Here is a 20793-nt window from a genome sequence, read left to right as displayed (position 1 = left end):
GCCATCACTGGAAAGAGAGGCCCATTGGACTTGCAAACTTTATATGCCCCAATATAGGGGAATGCCAGGGCCAAAAGAATGGGAATGGGTGGTTAGGGAAGTGGGGGGCGCTATGGGGGACTTTTGGGATAGCATTGGAAATGTAATTGAGGAAAATATGTAATAAAAAATATTAAAAATTTAAAAAAAAAAGGATCAACGAGTTAAAGTCTATCCCAGAGGAAAAGGAGAAAGTGTTTTACTGTGCACAACATGGAGAGAAACTCAAGCTCTTCTGTAAGGAGGACAGGATGGCCATCAGCTGGGTTTGTGAGAGATCTCAGAAGCACCGTGGTCACCAGACAGCTCTCATTGAAGAGGTGGACCAGGAGTACAAGGTAAGAAGCAGGAGGCTACAGGAAACAAAGCATAAAACAGTAATAGATGGGAAAGCTCCAGTTTGTGTGACAGGGTCCTAATTTGCGCATCATAGACTTGAAACCTGATAGGTCATTCCATTCTTTTTAACGTTTTAAGTCCTAAATGGTATGGTGATTTAATTCCACTAAATCATAAAAGAATCTGCCTGGATTACAATTACTAAAATACAACACAATATTTTGGAACTGCTTCTTTAAATTAAGTCGATGTCCAAGAAAGCCAAATCAGCAGAAGAACATCTGCTGATTCCTTCTGTGTTTATATCCTTTCAATGTTAACGTCTGATTCACTCAAAGGACCTAACATGTCCGTCTAGTGACATTCAACAATGGGGTTAATAAACATGTGACACACAGCAGTGAAGAGAATTGCATGTGGCAACTAAAACATCAGGGAAGAGAGGAAAGATTTCCATAATGAAAACCACAGCAGCGAGTTCTGCATTGGATGTTTTCTCTGTGTGTTGATGTTGTTGGTTTTTGAGCTGAAGGATTGACTCACAGGGACTGTGGCAGCCTGCACAGGTCCTGAAAGGGGCTGCACCCAATGGAATTCTAGAGCTGGAAGGAGAACTGGACTCATGCCCCAACCCTAAGCCCACAAGTCATGTGTAACTGAAGGCTAGTTGAAATGAAGAAATTATTTCTCTGCATGGGAGTCAAACTGGGAAGTAAAACATTCTAAAAAGAAAATCCCGAGCCCAGCAATAGAGGACACCCAGCACAAATGCACCAAACCCTTGTTTGGATGTTCTTTCTCTCATAATGTTGTCTGAGATTTGTTCATTTGTTTGTCTCTTTGTTTTTTAGCTTTTACAACCTCATAGGTTCTTTGATTTTAATTTAATACATCAAATCTTTAATATATAAAGCTCTAGCTTTTATGATATTCCCATGACTTGGGAACCTGTGTGTCTCTGTGTCTACATGCACTTCTTATATTTTTATTTAATACTTTTTTCTTTGTTTTGTCGTATTCTAATATCTTTGGTCCTTTATTCTTTGTCACATATATTTTGTTTTACCCTGTTATTGTCTCTTGCATGCCTCTTTGTTTGCCAACAAGAGACTGGAAGGATATGAATCTGGATGGGAGAAGAGGTTTGGGGGAAGCCATAATCAGATTATATTGTATGTGGCTGGAAAGATAGTTCAGAAGTTAAGAGTACTGGCTTCCTTTCCAGAGGTTTGAAGTTCAGTTTCTACAAACCACATGATGTCTCACAACCATCTGTTATGGGATCTGATGCCCTCTTCTGTCGTGTAGGCAAACATTAAAGTAGAGCACTCATACATGTAAATAAATAAATCTTTTTAATGATGCTTTAAAATCTATTGATTTAAAAATCAATTTTAAGGGAAGAAAAATATCTTAAATATGTAATTTTTAAAAACCAAAGAAGAAAAGAAACAGAAAAACAGTTTTTATGTGGCCAGTGTTATGGTTCAGGTTTCAGTCCCAAGATCTGGTGGCTGACACTAAAAGATCTCTGAATGTCAGTAGTATGCTTGTCCACACCAAAATTCCAGGCCAGCCAGGGACACATAGCATGACCAAGTTTAAAAAAATGTGTAGGTGTAAAATGAGGAAATGTATGGGGTGTATGATATATAAGTATACTTACATGGAAGATAAGAAAATTAACAAAACACGCCCAGTTCTCTGATGCTGAATACAAAGTAACAAAATTTTACTTGGTGGGATGATTGACTAAAAGAGATTTCTCTGTTTCAGCAGTCCTACTAATCACACAACACGACTCTGCTACAATTCCTTTCTCACAGGAGAAGCTACAGGAAGCTCTGCAGAAGCTGAGGGAAAATGAGAAAAGATGTGATAAATGGCAGGATGATCTTCAGCAACAGAGAGCTGACTGGGAGGCAAATGAGGACCCTTCCTAAGGGAGTCAGTCTGATGCCCAAGAGGGACCTGGGCAAGAAGCTCCTGGGGTCTTTACTTCCTGGGAGTTGATGAGGCCAAGAGGCTTTGATACTCCTTCCTACTGGTTCTCCTGGCTGGAGATGCTCTGTGAGGAGCTGGAACCATGGAGGATGCTTGGTCAGAATGGCTGCTGGATCCTACTCCTGTGGTGCTTTTTGAAGCTCAGAATTTTGGGGAAGATGCTTGGGAACAGGCCACAGTTCTATTTCTAGGGTTGAGCTTCCTCGGGGATTCAGAGGGGGAATGAGGAATATGTAGTCAAGCAAAAGTATCTTGGGCAGCTGAGTAAAAAAAGAGAGACATCCTACTTAGGCTCATATGGTCTTGGTAAAGGAGACCTTATATTTTTTTATATAAAACGTTGTAACCAAACATTAAAAGGAGACACAGCTTCCCAAAGGTTCCCTTCCCTTTCCTAAGCCCAAGTCCCTGTGAAAACTCCCCACCCAGAGCAGTATTTCTCTATCACCAAGTCTCATTTGATCAGACTGAATTCTGCTCCCTTTTGTTACACCTGAAGAATCAAATACAGAGTGATGTGGAATATGTTCAGATGGAGCTTAAAGGACTAAGAGACCTCCTGGACTCCAAGGAGAATGAGGGGCTGCAGGAGCTGAAGAAAGAGAAGGAAGAGGTTATGGAAAAGCTAGAAGAGTCTGAAAATGAGCTAAGGGAGTAGACAGAGTTGGTGAGAGACCTCATCTCAGATGTGGGACATCAGTTGGCACTCTCAACCATGGAAATGCTGCAGGTAAGACAGCAGGAGGTCCCAGTGTTTGAGAGTTAGGGGACAGGAAGCCATTGCCCTCCCTCTTTACTGTTGTGATTTTCCTGGTGATAACAATGAGCATTTCCTGAACTCTTTCCTGACTCAGTTTCAAAGGCAGGAGGAATTACTGTATACGTGAATGCCAAGGGAAAATTGTATGTTATTGGTTTATCAACAACTTCTCAGAATTGAAGCTGACCTTGGAAAGAAGATCTCTTGCCTCATGGTATTATTACACTGTTCTATTGCTGAGCATATGTGAAGCACATTTTCAACTGTCAAGTTAGTCACTTCACTAGAATTTGAAATTAGTAGAGTTCGTTTCTCCCTCTGATGATTTGAGATTTGTACCCCCACTGCCTTTGATTTCATTGGAAATGCGATTTGTGATGGGGATATGATTTGACTTTTATCACTTTTTTCTCTTTTAATATTTTTTATTAGGTATTTTCCTCATTTACATTTCCAATGCTATCCCAAAAGTCCCCCATACCCTCCCCCCACCACTCTCCCACCCACCCACTCCCACTTTTTGGCCCTGGCGTTCCCCTATACTGAGGCATATAAAGTTTGCATGACCAATGGGCCTCTTTTTCCAGTGATGGCCGACTAGGCCATCTTTTGATACATACGCAGCTAGAGACAAGAGCTCCGGGGTACTGGTTAGTTCATATTGTTGTTCCACCTATAGGGATGCAGATCCCTTTAGCTCCTTGGGTACTTTCTCTAGCTCCTCCATTGGGGGCCCTGTGATCCATCCAATAGCTGTCTGTGAGCATCCACTTCGGTGTTTGCTATGCTAGGGCATAGTCTCTCAAGAGACAGCTATATCAGGGTCCTTTCATAAAAATCTTGCTAGTGTATGCAATGGTGTCAGTGTTTGGAGGCTGATTATGGGATGGATCCCTGGATACGGCAGTCTCTAGATCGCCCATCCTTTTGTCTCTGCTCCAAACTTTGTCTCTGTAACTCCTTCCATGGGTGTTTTGTTCTTTTATCACATTTTTAAGTAATTTATTTCAAAGTCATAGTGTGGTAATGAATACCTCTGTAGGAATTTGTTTCTTTCATCTGAATTATCATCCTGTAGACCTTGCTGGTTCTAGAAATTCTTCATAGTCCTTTAATTGCTTCTTTTTCATTGCGTTATTTTAATTAAAGCTAAAAACCTTCATAATGGAAAGAATTATGCATCTATATCTAAAGTGAGCTAGATAACATAATAACTACAGCCAACATACTTCATAATTTTGCAATTTTATCTCTTGACTGATGAGCCTGATATTTTTCTGTGCCTTCAGCCCCTGATAAACCCACTCAAATATTTACCGTTGTGAGATGAAATATTTTTACATGACACATATTTCAATAATATCATTTAGTGTTTTTTTTCAGCTAGGTGTGAATAACAAATTCTCTGAGTTCAGAAAAGTTATCAAATGCTTTTAAATGCCTGATATTTTAATATGTATGCTGATCATTCCATTTTTTATCCACTCATCTGTTTATGAGTTCTCCAATTGACCTACTATTTTTTCTATTATACTAATGATTCAGTGGACATGGACATACTGAGTTCTTCATGAGGACCAACTTCTGCAACAAAATTCATTTCTATGCAGAATAATTAGTTCTCTCACAAAATTCCTTTTACTGTGGAATATGCTTTTGTTTGTTTATGTTATATAAGATAAATCCATATGTAGTAGCCTGTAATCTCAGAACTTCAGAGCTTCTAATATACAAAAATAAAAATATATAGATGAACAGGCCACAATAATGAAAAGAAAATATAGGTTTTCTATCATAGATCGAGGTCTGCTGGCCCACACCTTTTACTCCAGCAGCTGGGATGCAAGAACAAATTAATCTTAGGTGGGTTCAAAGCCAGCATGCTGTATGTAGTGAGTTACAGGCCAGCATGGTTACAGAGTGAGATTCACAACTCTCAAGGTAAATATTGCAAGAGATTGCAGAATATTCAGCCCTAAATAGAACATATATACTGTGCCACTAATTCAAAGACCCAGGGAACAATGGAGAAGAAAGGACATAAAGAGTGTAAGAGACAGATGTGGATGACAACAAAATAAAAAATCATCTTTTTGACACAGCTTAGCAGCAGCCCATATGAACTAAGATTGGTTTTGACACCAAACCTAAGACCTGTGTAAGACCAAACAACACCAAATTCAAGTACAGAAAGCAAACTTGTTTAGGAAACTCACTTGCACTGCAGGAGCTACTAGTAATTCTTAACTGAAGAAAGGGATTGTAGTTCGTTAAGAATGTAAATTTGCATATATCTACCAATATCCAGTGGAACCCAAACCTCCAAGAATTCTTACATAGTGTTATGTTTCAAACCCAGGAAAAATGACAAATTATGGTACCTATTTAATATATCACAAAGGTCCTGCCAGTCAGGTCTTAATGTCTGTCCTCAATAAGCCAATATAAAGGAGTGTAATTAATATTGGAAAGCAGAAAAAGGAGATTTACTAAAGGGGATCACATTTTGAAAAGAGAGGAAGAGATTTAAAAAATCCTCTGTGCATCTTCAGGTTCCCTAAGTGAGATCAAAGTTTAAATAAAGAGTCAAGAATATGCACATATGTGTAGTCCATGTCAAGGTATGGTCCTGTGCATCATTCTCCCGTCATGATCTACGTCACAGTGTCAAACTTTAAGGTGGTCAGACAAGTCATTACTTGTTTGAAATCTTTTGAGGAGACCAGCTCTTCCCCTGGATAGAGCTGTTTTCCTTCTCTGAATATGAGATCCTGGAGAAATCCTCCTTTCTTTGGAGTCTTTGTTTCAACCGTTTGATGATCAAATTGAGAGACATGAATATCTCTTCAGATCAACTTCTTTTTAATTTATTTTTTTTAACTAGGCAAAGAATTTTATTAACCCTTTCCAAACTTTATTCCCAGGCTTCTTCAGCTTTATTTGCTGCAAAGAATGAATTAGGTATAGTGAAAACTGAAAAGAGCTGCAGTGTCCGGGGGGCTTGGGCTTAAAAATATTAGAGATCTAGATTTTATCAGATCCATAATAAACAAAAAAATTTTAAAAAGCAGTCATGATATAAAATAGCAGCTCTTGTAATTTCTGCAAGGATCACCTTCTTCAGAAGTTGTTTCAATTCAGTTTCCCTCATTCTTAGAAGCCTCATCAAAATTCTCCACCAGATCTGGAACTTCATCATCATCATCATCTCCAGTAGCAAGTGGTGCTTTTCCATCCACAGATTGTTTGGGCAGAGCTTCAGCCAGTCTCCTTAAACTAGTCAGACTGTTTGCACCGAGCTGGTTGAGGATGCTGGGAAGCATTTCTGTCAGCTGCTTTGTCTCAGCGTGGCCTGTAATGGTGAAGGTGTTCGCTGCCAGGGACACCTGAACTTTGGGGTTGTTAAAATGGATCACTGTTCCTTGGTTTGTAAACATGTTCACCTCTTCAATACCAGAGATATTGTTTACCCCTAACTTCTTTAAGGAGAACTGCAGTTTTTTATCGTCTGCTGTGGCTGTTCTGTGAACCACCTTCTTCTTTCTACAAGCAGTTCCTTTCCCACCAATGCGCACTTGTGCCTGCAGTTTGGCGAGTTTCTCCTGGTTCATGATCGTTTCTTTCATCTTGTCGAAGTGGAAATGGCGCCGCGCAGGGAACTAAGGTTCACGCTCAGGGGGTCTCGGGCAGACCAGCTGAGAGAAGGCGCACACACGCGGGTTTAATTTATTTTTATTGGATATTTTCTTTATATACATTTCAAATGCTATTCCAAAAGTTCCCTATACCCTCCCTCTGCCCTGCTCCCCTACCCACTCACTCCCGCTTCTTGGCCCTGCCTGGCATTCCCCTGTACTGGGGCATATAAAGTTTGCCGCGCAGTGGTGGCACACATCTTTAATCCCAGCACTTGGGAGGCAGAGGCAGGTGGATTTCTAAGATTAAGGCCAGCCTGTTCTATAGAGTGAGTTCCAGGATAGCCAGGGCTACACAGAGAAACCCTGTCTCGGCAAAAAAAGAAAGAAAGAAAGAAAGAAAGAAAGAAAGAAAGAAAGAAAGAAAGAAAGAAAGAAAGAAAGAAAGAAAGAAAGAAAGAAGGAAGGAAGGAAGNGAAGGAAGGAAGGAAGGAAGGAAGGAAGGAAGGAAGGAAGGAAGGAAGGAAGGAAGGAAGGAAGGAAGGAAGGAAGGAAAAGGAAGAAAGAAAGAAAGAAAAGAAAGTTCAGATCAACTTCTTTCCAGCCAGGACAACTCAAAAAGAGAAGAAAAACAGAAGGGGGAAGGGTGAAGAGGGTGGCGTTTTGAGAGATATGCTTAGCTGGTTGTAAGTATTAAATATCGTAACCTTCTGGTCCTTTTGACTTCCTCATTATTAATATATCAAACCATGTTTAAATGACTAAAATAGCTTAGGGTTTAGCTTCTCATACATGTAAGTTGCATATAAGGGAGTAGAGAGCTAACATGTAACATGAAAAGAGGCATGTGTTTATGTGTTTAACAATATGTACATCGAAACCTGTTTAAGCTCTCTAACTATTGCTTCTTCATGCTTAGTCTCCAATGCCTGGTAATATAAGAAAGAAATGGCTTATTAATTGGCATATAAGACAAATCATGAGCCATACACTGTATTTATATCATGTCTTGGGGACCTGTAGGTGACTGATTTAATTCTCTTTTGATTTTGTCTGTGTGAGCAGTAAGAGTGTGACCACTATTTGCAAGAATATAAAGAACATGCTATTAACTGTGATTTCTCCTTCTCCCTAGGGCATGAATTCTGTTCTAACAAGGTATGTCAGGGCAATAGGAAAGGATAACCCTATTATGTGGTGGGAATTATTTGACAGTTAGAATGATAGCAAGTCAGGGGTGGTCAAATGTCAAAAGGCTTGAGATGTGAAAGTCAATTTTTTATCTTTAGGATTCAGGTCCTGAGACTGAAACAGCCTCAAACTATCCCCCCAAAAAGAAGAAGAACATACCAAGGTCAGGATCAAGTTCAGGATCTGAATGGCATGCTGCAAGCAATTCAAGGTTAGGGCTGCTAAATCTGTGATTCGCTGTTTGATTCTGGGTGTGGCTGAGCTACATATGGAAGAAAGTAAGGATTCTGAACATGAGTAGAGGAACTCAGGAGAACAGATAATGTGTCCCTATGGCATCATTGTGTATGGTGGGAAATTATCATTCATCCCATACCGTATCAGAATTTCCAAACCTTCCCTTCATATGAACAAGGGATGGGCTTTAATGGTTTGATTCCTTCACTATATTTACTGCTGTGAACTTTCATCATTTCAGGGCTCATGTATGTCTGACAATATTGGGGTAAGGAGAAATCACAGCACCATGAACCCCTCTACTCTCAATGTCTTCCAGGGTTTAATGCTCTGTTAAGTCACAGTTTCACGTTGCTTCTCCCACTATGCACAACAATCTGCCTCTCCTTGATTTAAACAAGGCTTCTCCATGTTTCTTCTCTCTTTCTCGTTTGTCCTCTGTTCCTTAAGTTACAAATAGGCAGTGCCTTGTATTTCATGTGACTTAAAACATATGTGTCTCATTTTTCTGCAGTTCATGTGACTCTCTATGCAAACAACCATGCAGTCATTGCCATTAACAAAGAAAAAAGACAAGTACAACATACAAGTTACTATAAAAGGAATCTGCAAATTTCTAAGACCTAAAACTTGGGTGTCCTGGGATATCCAGCTATCTGCTCAGGGAAACATTACTGGGAAGTAGACGTGTCTAGAAAAAAACACCTGGATCCTGGGATTAAATGATGGACTGTGTGTTCAACCTCAACTTCATTCTATAAGTGAAATGGGCTTCAAAGTCAAATATAATTCTAGTGTGAAACAACATGGTAATTATCAGCATAAATATGGCCACTGGGTTATAGGGATGAAGAATTGGTCTGTATACAATGCCTCTGATGAGTGTTCTGTTACCCACAATTCCAGTGTCTTGGCCCTCTCTCTGTCTGGTCCTCCCAGTCGTGTTGGACTTTTCCTGGACCGGGAAGCTTGTACTCTCTCATTTTATGATGTTTCTAACTTTGGAGCTCTCATCTATAGGTTCTATGAACATTTCTTCCCTCATACAGTCTATCCATATTTTAATCCTATGGAATGTTCAGAGCCAATGACAGTATGCAGGCCATCCTCATCAATCTCTGTGGAAACACAGTCAAAAGAATGACCCATGGCAAACATTGCCTTGGGACCTGTGAGAGCGACCTCAGAAAATAACCTGGAGGGCCTTTTGCCTCAAGGACATTTTGTTCCTTAGATTGTTCTTGGACATGATTTTGTACTTCCTGCAACCAGCATTTGCATTCAGCCTATAATATACGTTTACTCTTGTTGAATGTTAGAACATAGCTATAAAATCCATTTCTGTGAGAGTATATGCTGAGTATTGGCCTCAATATATGCTGATTCTAGACATGGCCTTGTGCCTTGCTTTCTGGCTTTCCCAGTTATAATCTATACTATAGTGTAGACCATCATGTTTAAATTTGTCTGTCCTGAGAAAGTTGTGGGAAAGGGTTGCTCTATTAATATTTAGTATATGCTTACTGGTATTTATTTACATGTTTTTATGATTATATTATTCTGAACTCAAACAACCTTCCTTAAAGTGTTGCTTTCTTTTTTACGTTCATGTCTAAAAACACAGTGAAACTGAAGTGAAGTTGACTGTAGCATTAGAGTGTAGGCCTCACCACCACCCTCATTTATTAAGGTCTTCAAATTCCAAGTCTTGCAGAGAGATCTGCCAAGGTGGGCAAAGGTCTACACCTCTTCCTTTTGTGGTACTAGAGATGGAAGCTATGACCTTGTGCATTCTGAGGAGAGGCTACACCAGAGAGCTTCTTGCCTCAGAGCTGTCAGGTCTCCATAACCCCATTCTTTCTGTCACTGACAAGAGATGAAAGAAAGTTCTTCTTCAACTTGTCTAGCACTTTAGAAAATTAAATATGAGTCTCTCACTAAGGAATGGGTCTTAGCAGAAGGTCAGTTTAACCACAATGCTCGTGTTTCATCAAAGAGTTAAGAAGGAACCTCTCAAATGACATCCACTAAGACCATGTGTTTAAAGTATCCAGGTTCTGCCTCTCCACATAGCAGTGTAACCCTGAATAACATCCTCTAAAGCCTATGTTTGCTTGGGTTTATCTTTTTTGTCTCATTTTTGAGTGTGTGTGTGTGTGTGTGTGTGTGTGTGTGTGTGTGTGTGTGTGTGTGTGTGTGTGTTACAAGTTTGGTATAAATGGTGACTCTACATTGTACATCATTGTAGTAAAATAAATTTGAGATCTTCAGAAGACTCCAAGAATAAGAGCCCTTCCTTCCAAGAGTGATGATCTGAGTTCCTTTACTCAGTCCTAGAAGTTGGCAGCCAACTCTAATAGAGTATTCTCAACCTCCACACACATGCAGTAGGACACATAGGCTAAAACACCTAGACAAATACAAAATGGATTGTGAGATTTTTAGTAAGAGAAGTACAATGTGCATAATGCATCCACTGCTCACTCAGCAAATGGTAGTTGTGCTAATTACTGGGAAGACATGCTGTACTAGTGTTGAATGAAGCAGTGGACAAATGGGTGAACTAAGACTTGGCTCTCCTCATGTGTTGCTATTAGATCCTGTAAACTGTCATCAGGGCTCCTCTAATATGTTATAAATATCTATTAATATTTTGGGGTTTTACATTTATTTTTCTGAGAGAATTTTTAGCCACATTTGTTAACATATAACTGAAATTCAATGATTTTGCATTTTTTAATTAATCATTTTATGTATTTACATTCTAAATATTGTTTCCTCTACAGTCCCCCATACCAGTGTGCTTCACCCCATGCCATTTCTCCTTTGTTGCTGAGGGAGAGGTCCCCCACACACTTTCCTACTCCCATCCTACCAACACCACATCTAGTATATTCCTACCATAGAGCATCAAGTCTCTACAGGATTAAGCATGTTCTCTTCTATTGAAGCTAAACAAGGCAGTCCTCTGCTATATATGATGTGCCATGGCCCCAGACCAGCTCCTGTATGCTCTTTGGTTGGTAGCTTAGTCTCTGGGCACTTTTAGGGGTCAGGGATAGTTGAAACTGTTGGTCTTTCTATGGGATAGCCATCCCCTCTAGCTCCTTCAGTCCTTCCCCTATCTCTTTCATAGGGGTCCCCAACCTTAGAACAATGGTTGACTGTAAGGATATGGGTTCATCTCAGTCAGCTGCTGTAGAGTCTCTTAGAGGACAGCCATACTAGACTCCTATCTGCAAGCACAACATGGCATCAGTAATAGTGTCAGCGTTTTGTGCCTGAGCACGCAATAGACCCCAAATTGGGCCGGTCACTGAATGGCCTTTCCTTTTTTCTGTGCTTCATTTTTGTCCTTGCATTTCTTTTAGACAGGAACAATTCTGGCTCAAAAGTTTTGAAGGCCCCCATGACTCCACTGGGGGCCCAGTCTATCTACTGGAAATGGTCTCTTCAGGTTTCATCTCTCCACTGTTGGGCATTTTCAAAATTTCCTTCCTTAGTCATGGGGTCTCCCCCATTGAGTCCTAGGAGCCTTTTACATTCCAGGTTTCTAGAGCTTTCTAGAGCTTTCCCCTCAGCCACCACCCCAAGCAGATGCATATTTCTATTCATTCTCCTGGCACTCCAAGCTTCTCTGCTGTCTCCCCCATACCTGATTCTGTACCCCTTTCCCCTCCCCCTTTCCTCTTCCACCCAGGTCCCTCCCTCTCACTGCCTCCTATGATTTTTTTGTTCCCCGCTTTAAAATGAGATTGAAGCATCCTCAGTTTACAGTCAGTGATAATGATGATAATGATACCAATAACCTTACCTTCAGTTGCACTGTGAAATATAAACAATAGAATGTCTTGGAACTTACATTGTTTCTGCCATGTAAATGGTATCTGATATGGTATCTGTTAAGTTTTCTCTCCCTTTTGATGTGACCATAATAAAGTATTATTCAGATCTGCCATGGTGGTTGTGATACAATCCCAGCACTCAGGGGACAGAGAAGGGAAGATTTCTGTGCATTTGAAGCCAGGCTCAGTTATAGATACCTTTGTTGTGGGTTGGTTTGCTTTGCTTTTAAAGAAGAATGTGCTCAACTCTGAATGAAGTTTGTGGTCCAAGAGGACATTGTAAGAGATTACTGAGGGAAAGGAGTTTATTTGAAGACTCATATTGACATAAACAGACAGAGAGAAAACATAGCATGTGTTGTGGTTCCCAGCACCAGAGAAGACTGAATGTAGGGATCCTGGCAGGGCATCGGGGTCCCTGTGGCAGAAGAGAAAGACTCTTCTTCTAACTTTAGCATGGGGATGGGGGTTAAGTTCATAGCAGGAGCCTGCAGCCAGGCTCTTTGATGTCCAGGAAAGACTCAGAGCAACCAGGTGACACAGGACAATGCACTCTCACGGAAACTCACTTAGGTTAATGTGGCTCCTGCAAGGCAGCTGCTAAGGACTTAGTCACATTAGAGCAGCTATGTCTGTGAGAGGAGTAAATGGAGCACTTACAGGGCAGCAAGTACAATACAGATTATAGATTCACATGCTGGCAGAGTATGCAGAACCAATTCAAAACTGTCACATGTTTTGTTTAAATATGAGAATACCTGAGGTGCTCCAGCAACACCCCCACACCCACAGCCAGTGACAGCTTGACTCCCAGAATGTCGGTCATATCCAGGCTTGCAGGTGAGACCCACACCCCAACTCCAATACCTGGCCTAACAGGGACCTCCATGGGGCCCAGTAAAGGTAGGACCTTTCCACCTAACCAGTGACACATCTTTCTTCCAGACCACAACTCTGTCCAGAGCAGAGCCAGCACAGCAGAGCCCCTCCCACACACAGAGACAGCTTAACTCATAGGAGGTCATGGAAACTGAACAACTCTCTTCTCAATGATAACTTGATCAGGGAAGAAATAAAGAAAGAAGTTAAAGACTTTCTAGAATTTAACAAAAATGAAGGCACAGCATACCCAAATTTATGGGACACAATGAAAGCAGTGCTAAGAGGAAAAACTCCTACCTCTTAGTGCCTTCATAAAGAAATTGGAAAGATCCTACACAACAGCACATTTGCAAGTTCTAGAACAAAAAGAAGCAAACTCAGGGTTGAAATCAACCCATTAGAAACAAAGAGAACTAAGCAAAGAGTGAACAAAACTAAGAACTTGTTCTTTGAAAAAAAATCAACAGGATAGTTAATTCTTAACTAATCTAACTAAAGGTCACAGAGACATTATCTAAATTAACAAAATCAGAAATAAAACTGAAGAAAGTAAAAAAACTCATCAGGTCCTACTACAAAAGCCTATACTCAACAAAACTGGAAAATGTAGATGAAATGGATGATTTTCTCAACAGATACCAGGTACCAAAGTTAAAGCAGGACCAGACAAACTATCTAAACGGTCCCCAAACCCCTAAGGAAATAGAAGCAGTCATTAAAAGTCTCTCAACCAAAACAAAAAATAATAAGAAGAAAAGAAAAGAAAAACAAAGCCAAGGGTCAGATGGGTTTAGTGCACAATTTTATCAGACCTTCAAAGAAGACCTAATACCAATTACTCAAGCTATTCCACAAAATAGAAAGAGAAGGAATACTACTTAATACATTCTATGAAACCACAATTACACTGATACCTAAGCCACGCAAAGACCCAAAAAAGAAAGAGAACTTCAAACCAATCTTGCTTATGAATATCAATGCAAAAATACTCAATAAAATGCTTGCAAACTGAATCTAAGAACACATCAAAACAATCATTCACCATGATCAAGTAGGCTTCATCCTAGGGATGGAGGGGATGGTTCCATATACAGAAATCCATCAATGCAACCCACTATATAAACACACCCAAAGAAAAAACTCACATGATCATTTCATTAGATGCTAAAAATGCATTTGAAAAATACAACAACCCTTCATGTTAAAAGTCTTGAAAATATCAGGAATTCAAGGCACATACCTAAACATAATCAAAGCAATATAAGGAAAACAACAACCAACATCAAATTAAATGGAGAGAAATTTGAAGCAATCCCACTAAAATCAGGGACAAGACAAAGCTCCCTACTCTTCCCATATCTATTCTATATACTACTAGAAGTTCTAGCTAGAGCAATAAGACGACAAAAAGATATTAAGGAAATACAAATTGGCAAAGAAGTCAAGGTATCTATCACTAGTTGTAGACAGTATTTTAGTATACATAAGCAACTCCAAAAAAATCTACCAGAGATCTCCTACACCTGATAAACATCTTCAGCAAAGTGGCAGGGTATGTAATTAACTCAAACAAATTTGTAGGCTTTCTCTACACAAAGGATAAATGGGCTGAGAAGGAAATTATGGATACAATACCCTTCACAATTAGTCACAAATAATATTTAAAAACCTTGATGTAACTCTAACCAAGCAAGTGAAAGATCTGTATGATAAGAACTTCAAGTCTCTGAAGAAAGAAATTGAAGAAGACCTCAGGAGATGGAAAGATATCCCGTGGTTATGTATCTGTAGGATTAATATAGTAAAAATGGCCATCTTGCCAAAAGCAATTTACAAATTCAATGCAATCCCTGTCAAAATTCCAACTCAATTCTTCACAGAAATAGAAAGAACAGTTCTCAACTTCTTCTGAAATAACAAAAAAAACCCAGGATACTGAAAAAAATTCTCAACCATAAAAGAACTCTTGGGAGAATCACTGCCCTGACCTCAAGCTGTACTATATAGCAATAGTGACAAAGATCTTGTGGTATTGGTACAGAGACAAACAGGTAGATCAATGGAATGAGATTAAAGACTCAGATGTAAACCAACACACTTATGGTCACTTGATATTTGACAAAGAAGCCAAAACCATCCAGTGGGAGAAAGACAGCATTTTCAGCAAACAGTGCTCATCTAACTGGTGATCTGCATGCAGAAGAATGCAAATTGATCCATTTTTATATCCTTGTACAAAGCTCAAGTCTAAGTGGTTCAAGTACCTCAGCAAGATAAGCTGAATCTAATAGAGGAAAAAGTGGGAAAGAGCCTCAAACACATTGGCACAGGGGAAATTTTCCTGAATACAACACCAATGGCTCAGGCTCTAAGATCAACAATTGACAAATGGGACTTCATGAAACTGAAAAGCTTCTGTAAGGCAAATAACACTGTCAATAGAGCAAAACATCAACCTGCAGGTTGGGAAAAGATCTTTACCAACCCTCTTCCTGATAGAAGGCTAATATCTAAAATACACAAAGAATTCAAGAAGATAGACTCCAGAAAACCAAATAACCCTATTGAAAAATGAAGTACAGAGGTTAACAAAGAATTCTCAACTGAGGAATCTCTAATCTCTAATCTCTAATGGTTCAACATTCTTAGTCATCAGGGAAATGCAAATCAAAACAACCCTGAGATTCCACCTCACACCAGTCAGAATGGCTACAATCAAAAACTCAGGGGACAGCAGACACTGGTGAGGATGTGAAGAAAGAGGAACACTCCTCCATTGCTGATGGGATTTCAAGCTCGAATAACCACGGTGGGAATCAATCTGGTGGTTCCTCAGAAAACTGGAAATAGTTCTACCTGAAGACCCAGCTATATCAGTCCTGGGCATATACCCAAAAGATGCTCCAACTATAATAAGAACACATGCTCCACTATGTTCATAGCCTTATTTATAACAGCCAGAAACTGAAAACAACCCACATGTCCCTCAACAACGGAATAAATATAGAAAATGTTACATTTACACAATGGAATACTACTTGGATATTAAAAATGATGACATCATGAATTTTGTAGACAAATGGATGGAACTAGAAAATATCATGCAGAGTGAGGTAACTCAGACCCAAAAGGACATACATGGTATGTACTCACTAAAAAGTGGATATTAGCACAAAAGCTCAGAATACCCACAAAGACCATATGAAGCTGAACAAGAAGGAAGGTCAAAGTGTAGAGGCTACAATCCTACATAGAAGAAGGAACAAGTGACAGGAGACAGAGGGAGGAAGGTACTGGGTGGGAGAGGGGAGGGAGAAGGAAGTGGGGGACAAGACCAGGTATGGGTAGAGACAGAAAAATCTATAGGGCCAGGAACATGAAGAGAAATAAGTAGTAGTGGGGGTTGGGAGAATAGGGAGAACCACAAGAAAGTTCCAGATGTCAGTAATGCCAGAGACTCCCAGCACCATGTGGGGATATCATTAGCAGAAATACCCAACAAAGGGGAAGTAGAATTTGAAGAGACCGCCTCCAGTAGATAGATATGGCTCCCACTGGAGAGATTGGGCCACCCACCCATCTCAAAATTTTTAACTCGGAATTGTTCCTGTCAAAAGGAAACAAGAGGGACAAAAATTGGAGAAAGTCCATCCAGAGACTGCCCTACCTTAGGACCCATCCTATCCACAGATACTATTTCTGATGCCAAGATGTGCTTTCAGACAGGAGCCTGGTATAACTGTCCTCTGAGAGGCTCTGCCAGCTCCTGACTAAGACAGGTGCAGATACTCACAGCCAACCATTGGACTGAGCCCAGGGACCCCAATGGAAAAATTAAGGGAGGATTGAAGGAGCTGAAGGGGATTGCAATCCCACAGGAAGAACAATAATATCAACTCACTGAACCCTAAAAAGCTCCTAGGCATTAAACCACCAACTAAAGAGAATACATGGGTGGGTCCATGGCTCCTGCTACATATATAGCAGAGTACTGCCTTATCTGACTTAAGAGGGAAGGGAGAGGGTCGGGCATAGTGGCACACACCTTTGATCCCAGCACTTGGGAGGCAGAGGCAGGCAGATTTCTGAGTTCAAGGCCAGCCTGGGCTACAGAGTGAGGACAGCCAGGGTTGTACAGAGAAACCCTGTCTCGAAAAAACAAAAACAAAAAACAAAACAAAAAAAAAAAATAGAAAGAGGGAAGGGAGATGCTTGATGCTATAGAGGTTTGATGCTCCATCGAAGGCTGATGCTGAAGGAGTGAGCGGGAAGTTTGTATGTGAATGTAGGAGCATCTTTTTATCGTCAAAGGGGAATGTAATGAGAGAGGGGGGGTTGCAGAGGACAGACCATGAAGGGGAATAACATCTTAAATGTAAATAAATAAAATAATTTAAAAGAAGAATGATAATACCCAAACCCAAATGCAAAAATACATATGTAGTATATACTCACTCATAAGCATGCATTTGTCATAAAGTACAGGATAACCATATTACAATTCACAAACCCAAAGAAACTAATCAAGAAGTAAGACCTAATGGAGTATGCATGAATCTCACTCTGAAGGGGAAACAAAATTGTCATCTGAGGTGGATGGAGAGAGGGAACTGGGTGCGAGACGGTAGGAGCAGTGGATCTGTGATTGGGATCAGATATGGGGAGAATGATTATGGGAGGGGGCTAGATGGGAGAATGCCAATCAATGGGGGGCATCTCTGGAAGGAGTTGGAGACCTAGGATAGGGGAGGTTCTGGGAAGTCTATGGGGTGACCCTTGCTGAGACTTCTACCAGCTGAGGATATGGACACTGAAGATGCCTCCTCCGGCAGCCAGATGGGACTTCCACTGGAGAGATGGTCACATCAATCGAACCAAGAAACATTCAACCCAAAAATCTGTCGTACATACAAGATACACAGAGATGAAGAGGAAGCAGAGATTGAGGGAAAACCCAATTAATGACTACTCCAACTTGAGACCCATCTGTAATAGGAATATTTTAATAAATACTGTGCCTACTCTCCATGCTGTTAGAATCCACGTAATACTGATAACTGAATTACTACTTACTAATTTCTATGTTCCATCTTGGCTGCTCTTAACTCCAGTTAGTCAGTTCTCTGGGCCATGTTCTCTTGGCACAGAGCCCAGGGTGCATTTCTTGCTTCTCTACCCCATGGTGGCTCTTGTCTCTCTCCTGCATACTCTTCTAAGGCATGGAGGTTCTCTCTCTCTCTCTCTCTCTCTCTCTCTCTCTCTCTCTTCTTATGGTCCCAAGACAAGGAAACCTAAACACCTCCTATGTCTCTTCTCTCAGCTTTAGGCTGCTGGCATCTTTACCAATCAGAATTAGCTGGGGTCAGGGCCCCTCAGTGTCTTATGTGCAGACTATCTTGTGCAAACAGTTTTGAGGGACCCAAATTAACATTAAAAAAAATAAGTATCATTAGGCCAAATCCACTGCATTCATCCTCTGTGAGAGAGCCGACCTCTGACACTGTTAATGATACTCTGCTATCCTTGTAGACAGGAGCCTAGCATAACTGTGACCTGAGAGGCTTCTTCCAGCAGCTGATGGAAACAGATGCAAGGGCCTAAAGCCAAACCTCAGGCAGTGCTAGGGTAGTTGTAGGATGTCCTTGGAAAAGAGTATTGCCTGGAATTGGAGACCATTCTGAACACTTAGTTATTTCCAGCCCAAGCTTGTATAAGGAGTAAATCCCTGCCTCAAAAACAAATTGTAGGGCTGGCGAGATGACTCAGTGGGTAACAGCACTGACTACTCATGCAAAGGTCCTGAGTTCAAATCCCAGCAACCACATGGTGGCTCACAACCACCAGTAATGAGATCTGATGCCCTCTTCTGGTGTATCTGAAGACAGCAACAGTGTATTTATTTATAATAAATAAATAAATAAATAAATAAATAAATAAATAAATAAATAAAAAAAACTTTGGGCCAGAGAAAGTAGGAACTGAGTGAACAGGGTCAACCAGAGTAGGGTTGATCTGAGCGAGCAGAGGTACTAAATGCAATTCTCTACAACCACATGAAGGCTCACAACCAACTGTACAGCTACAGTGTACTCATATACATAAAATAAACAAATAGATCTTTAAAAATTTGTTACATAATGATTAACAATTCAGAAGAAAGGAACATCCTAACATTGTCAGCAATTGTGTCACAGCAAGAACAACAGTAGAGGCTCATGACCTCAACAAGGTGGGAAATTTAGGTAGGGGTGTGGCTAGGGATGGAGAAGTATCCCAGCATCCAAAAGGCCCAGGGTTCAATCCCTAAAAGTCAAAGACCAAAGTAAACAACAATAGCAAAAGTCCATGATCCCAGCACTGGGGAAACTGAAGGAGCTAGATCTCAGGGTCAGGCTGGGGTACACTTTGAGAACATGTCTCAAAGGAAGAAGAGGATAAGGAGGAAAAGACAGCAGATACGTGAAATAAATTCAAACTACAGAGTCATATCTGCTGTCACTCATCATGCCTTGTTTCAGTAGATCTGAGAATGTAGGAAAATAATGAGAGAGGCAAACAAGAGAGGGGATGAGACAGGTGATGGCCGCTTCTCCATTGTTCCTTCACACAGATTGACTTTAATTAACTTATTTTCTCTCTTTCTTCTTTCTTCCTTCCTTTCTTTCTTTCTTTGTTTCTTTCTTCCTTCCTTTCTTTCTTTCTTTCTTTCTTTCTTTCTTTCTTTCTTTCTTTCTTTCTTTCTTTTTCTTCCTTCCTTCCTTTCTCTCTCTTTCATTCTTTCTTTCTTCCTCTCCTTCTTTCTTCATTTCTCTATTTCTTCCTCTCCTTCCTTCCTTCCTTTCTTCCCTTCTTTCTCTCTTTCCTTCTTTCTTTCTTGCTTTCTTCCTTCCTTCATTCCTTCCTTCCTTTCTCTCTCTTTCATTCTTTCTTTCTTCCTTTTTTCCTCTCCTTTCTTTCTCTTTCTTCCTCTCCTTCCTTCCTTCCTTCTTTTCTTTCTTTCTTCCTTCCTTCCTTTCTTTCTTCCTTTCTTTCTTTCTTCCTTCCTTCCTTTCTCTCTCTCTTTCTTCCTTCCTTTCTCTCTCTCTCTCTTTCTTTCTTCCTTTCTTCCTTCCTTCCTTCCTTTCCTCCTTCCTTCCTTTCTTCTTTCCTTTCTCTCCTTCTTTCTTTCTCCCTTCGTTTTCTCCTGGGAAAGTTTCATGTGTTTCCCACACCATCCTGACGTAACCATGGCTGAGGATGGCTTTGAGCTCCTGATCCTCATTCAGCCAGCTGCAAGGCAGTGGCATCCTGTGCTGGTTTGAATAACAATGGCCCCCAAAGGCTAAGATATTTGGATACTTGGTTCTCAGTTATCAGGACACTGTTCAGGAAAGATTAGGAGTATGGCATTCTTGGAGAAGGTATGGCATGGGTGCAAGCTTTCGGGATTCAGTAGATTCCGACCACCACCACCATTCTCTCTCTGCCTCAGGTTTGTGTCAAGATTGTGTCTCAAGTTGTGACTTCTCACTTCCTGCTCCAGCACCCTGTCTCCCTGCCTGCTGCCTTGCACCCCACAGTGGTGCTCATGAACACTACTGTGAGCCCCAAATGAAACACTTTCCTTACAACTTGTCCCAGTCATGGTGTTTATCACAGCAGTAGAAGAGTAACTAGGACAGACCACATGCAAGAGCCACCACACCTGATTTTGTACAATGCTGAGGGTCCACCATTAGGCTCCATAATGGGCAAACACTACTCTCAGAGAAGCCCATTCACAGCCCTACAGACTTCCACCTTCTAGTCAGGGAATGTTGTAGCCGTAGCACTAGTCTTTAATACAAATCCTAAATCAAATGACCTCCTGAGACATTCTGGT

At 40.6% G+C, this 20793-nt stretch overlaps 3 pseudogenes across 1 annotated transcript; 2 read left to right on the top strand and 1 right to left on the bottom strand.

Moving 5' to 3' along the window:
* LOC115031496 overlaps positions 1-6153 on the top strand; it is a 6577-nt pseudogene extending 424 nt beyond the window's left edge.
* LOC110298016 overlaps positions 1-9349 on the top strand; it is a 111218-nt pseudogene extending 101869 nt beyond the window's left edge.
* On the bottom strand, positions 6013-6856 carry LOC110298455 (annotated as a pseudogene). The gene has a single exon (XR_002378373.2). The product of XR_002378373.2 is annotated as a transcription factor BTF3 pseudogene (transcript).
* Positions 9350-20793: the final 11444 nt, after the last annotated feature.

The sequence above is a fragment of the Mus caroli genome, chromosome 7 (genome assembly GCF_900094665.2).
Source record: "Mus caroli chromosome 7, CAROLI_EIJ_v1.1, whole genome shotgun sequence".
In the NCBI taxonomy this organism is placed as follows: Eukaryota; Metazoa; Chordata; class Mammalia; order Rodentia; family Muridae; genus Mus; species Mus caroli.
This window is presented reverse-complemented; position numbering and strand designations above follow the sequence as displayed.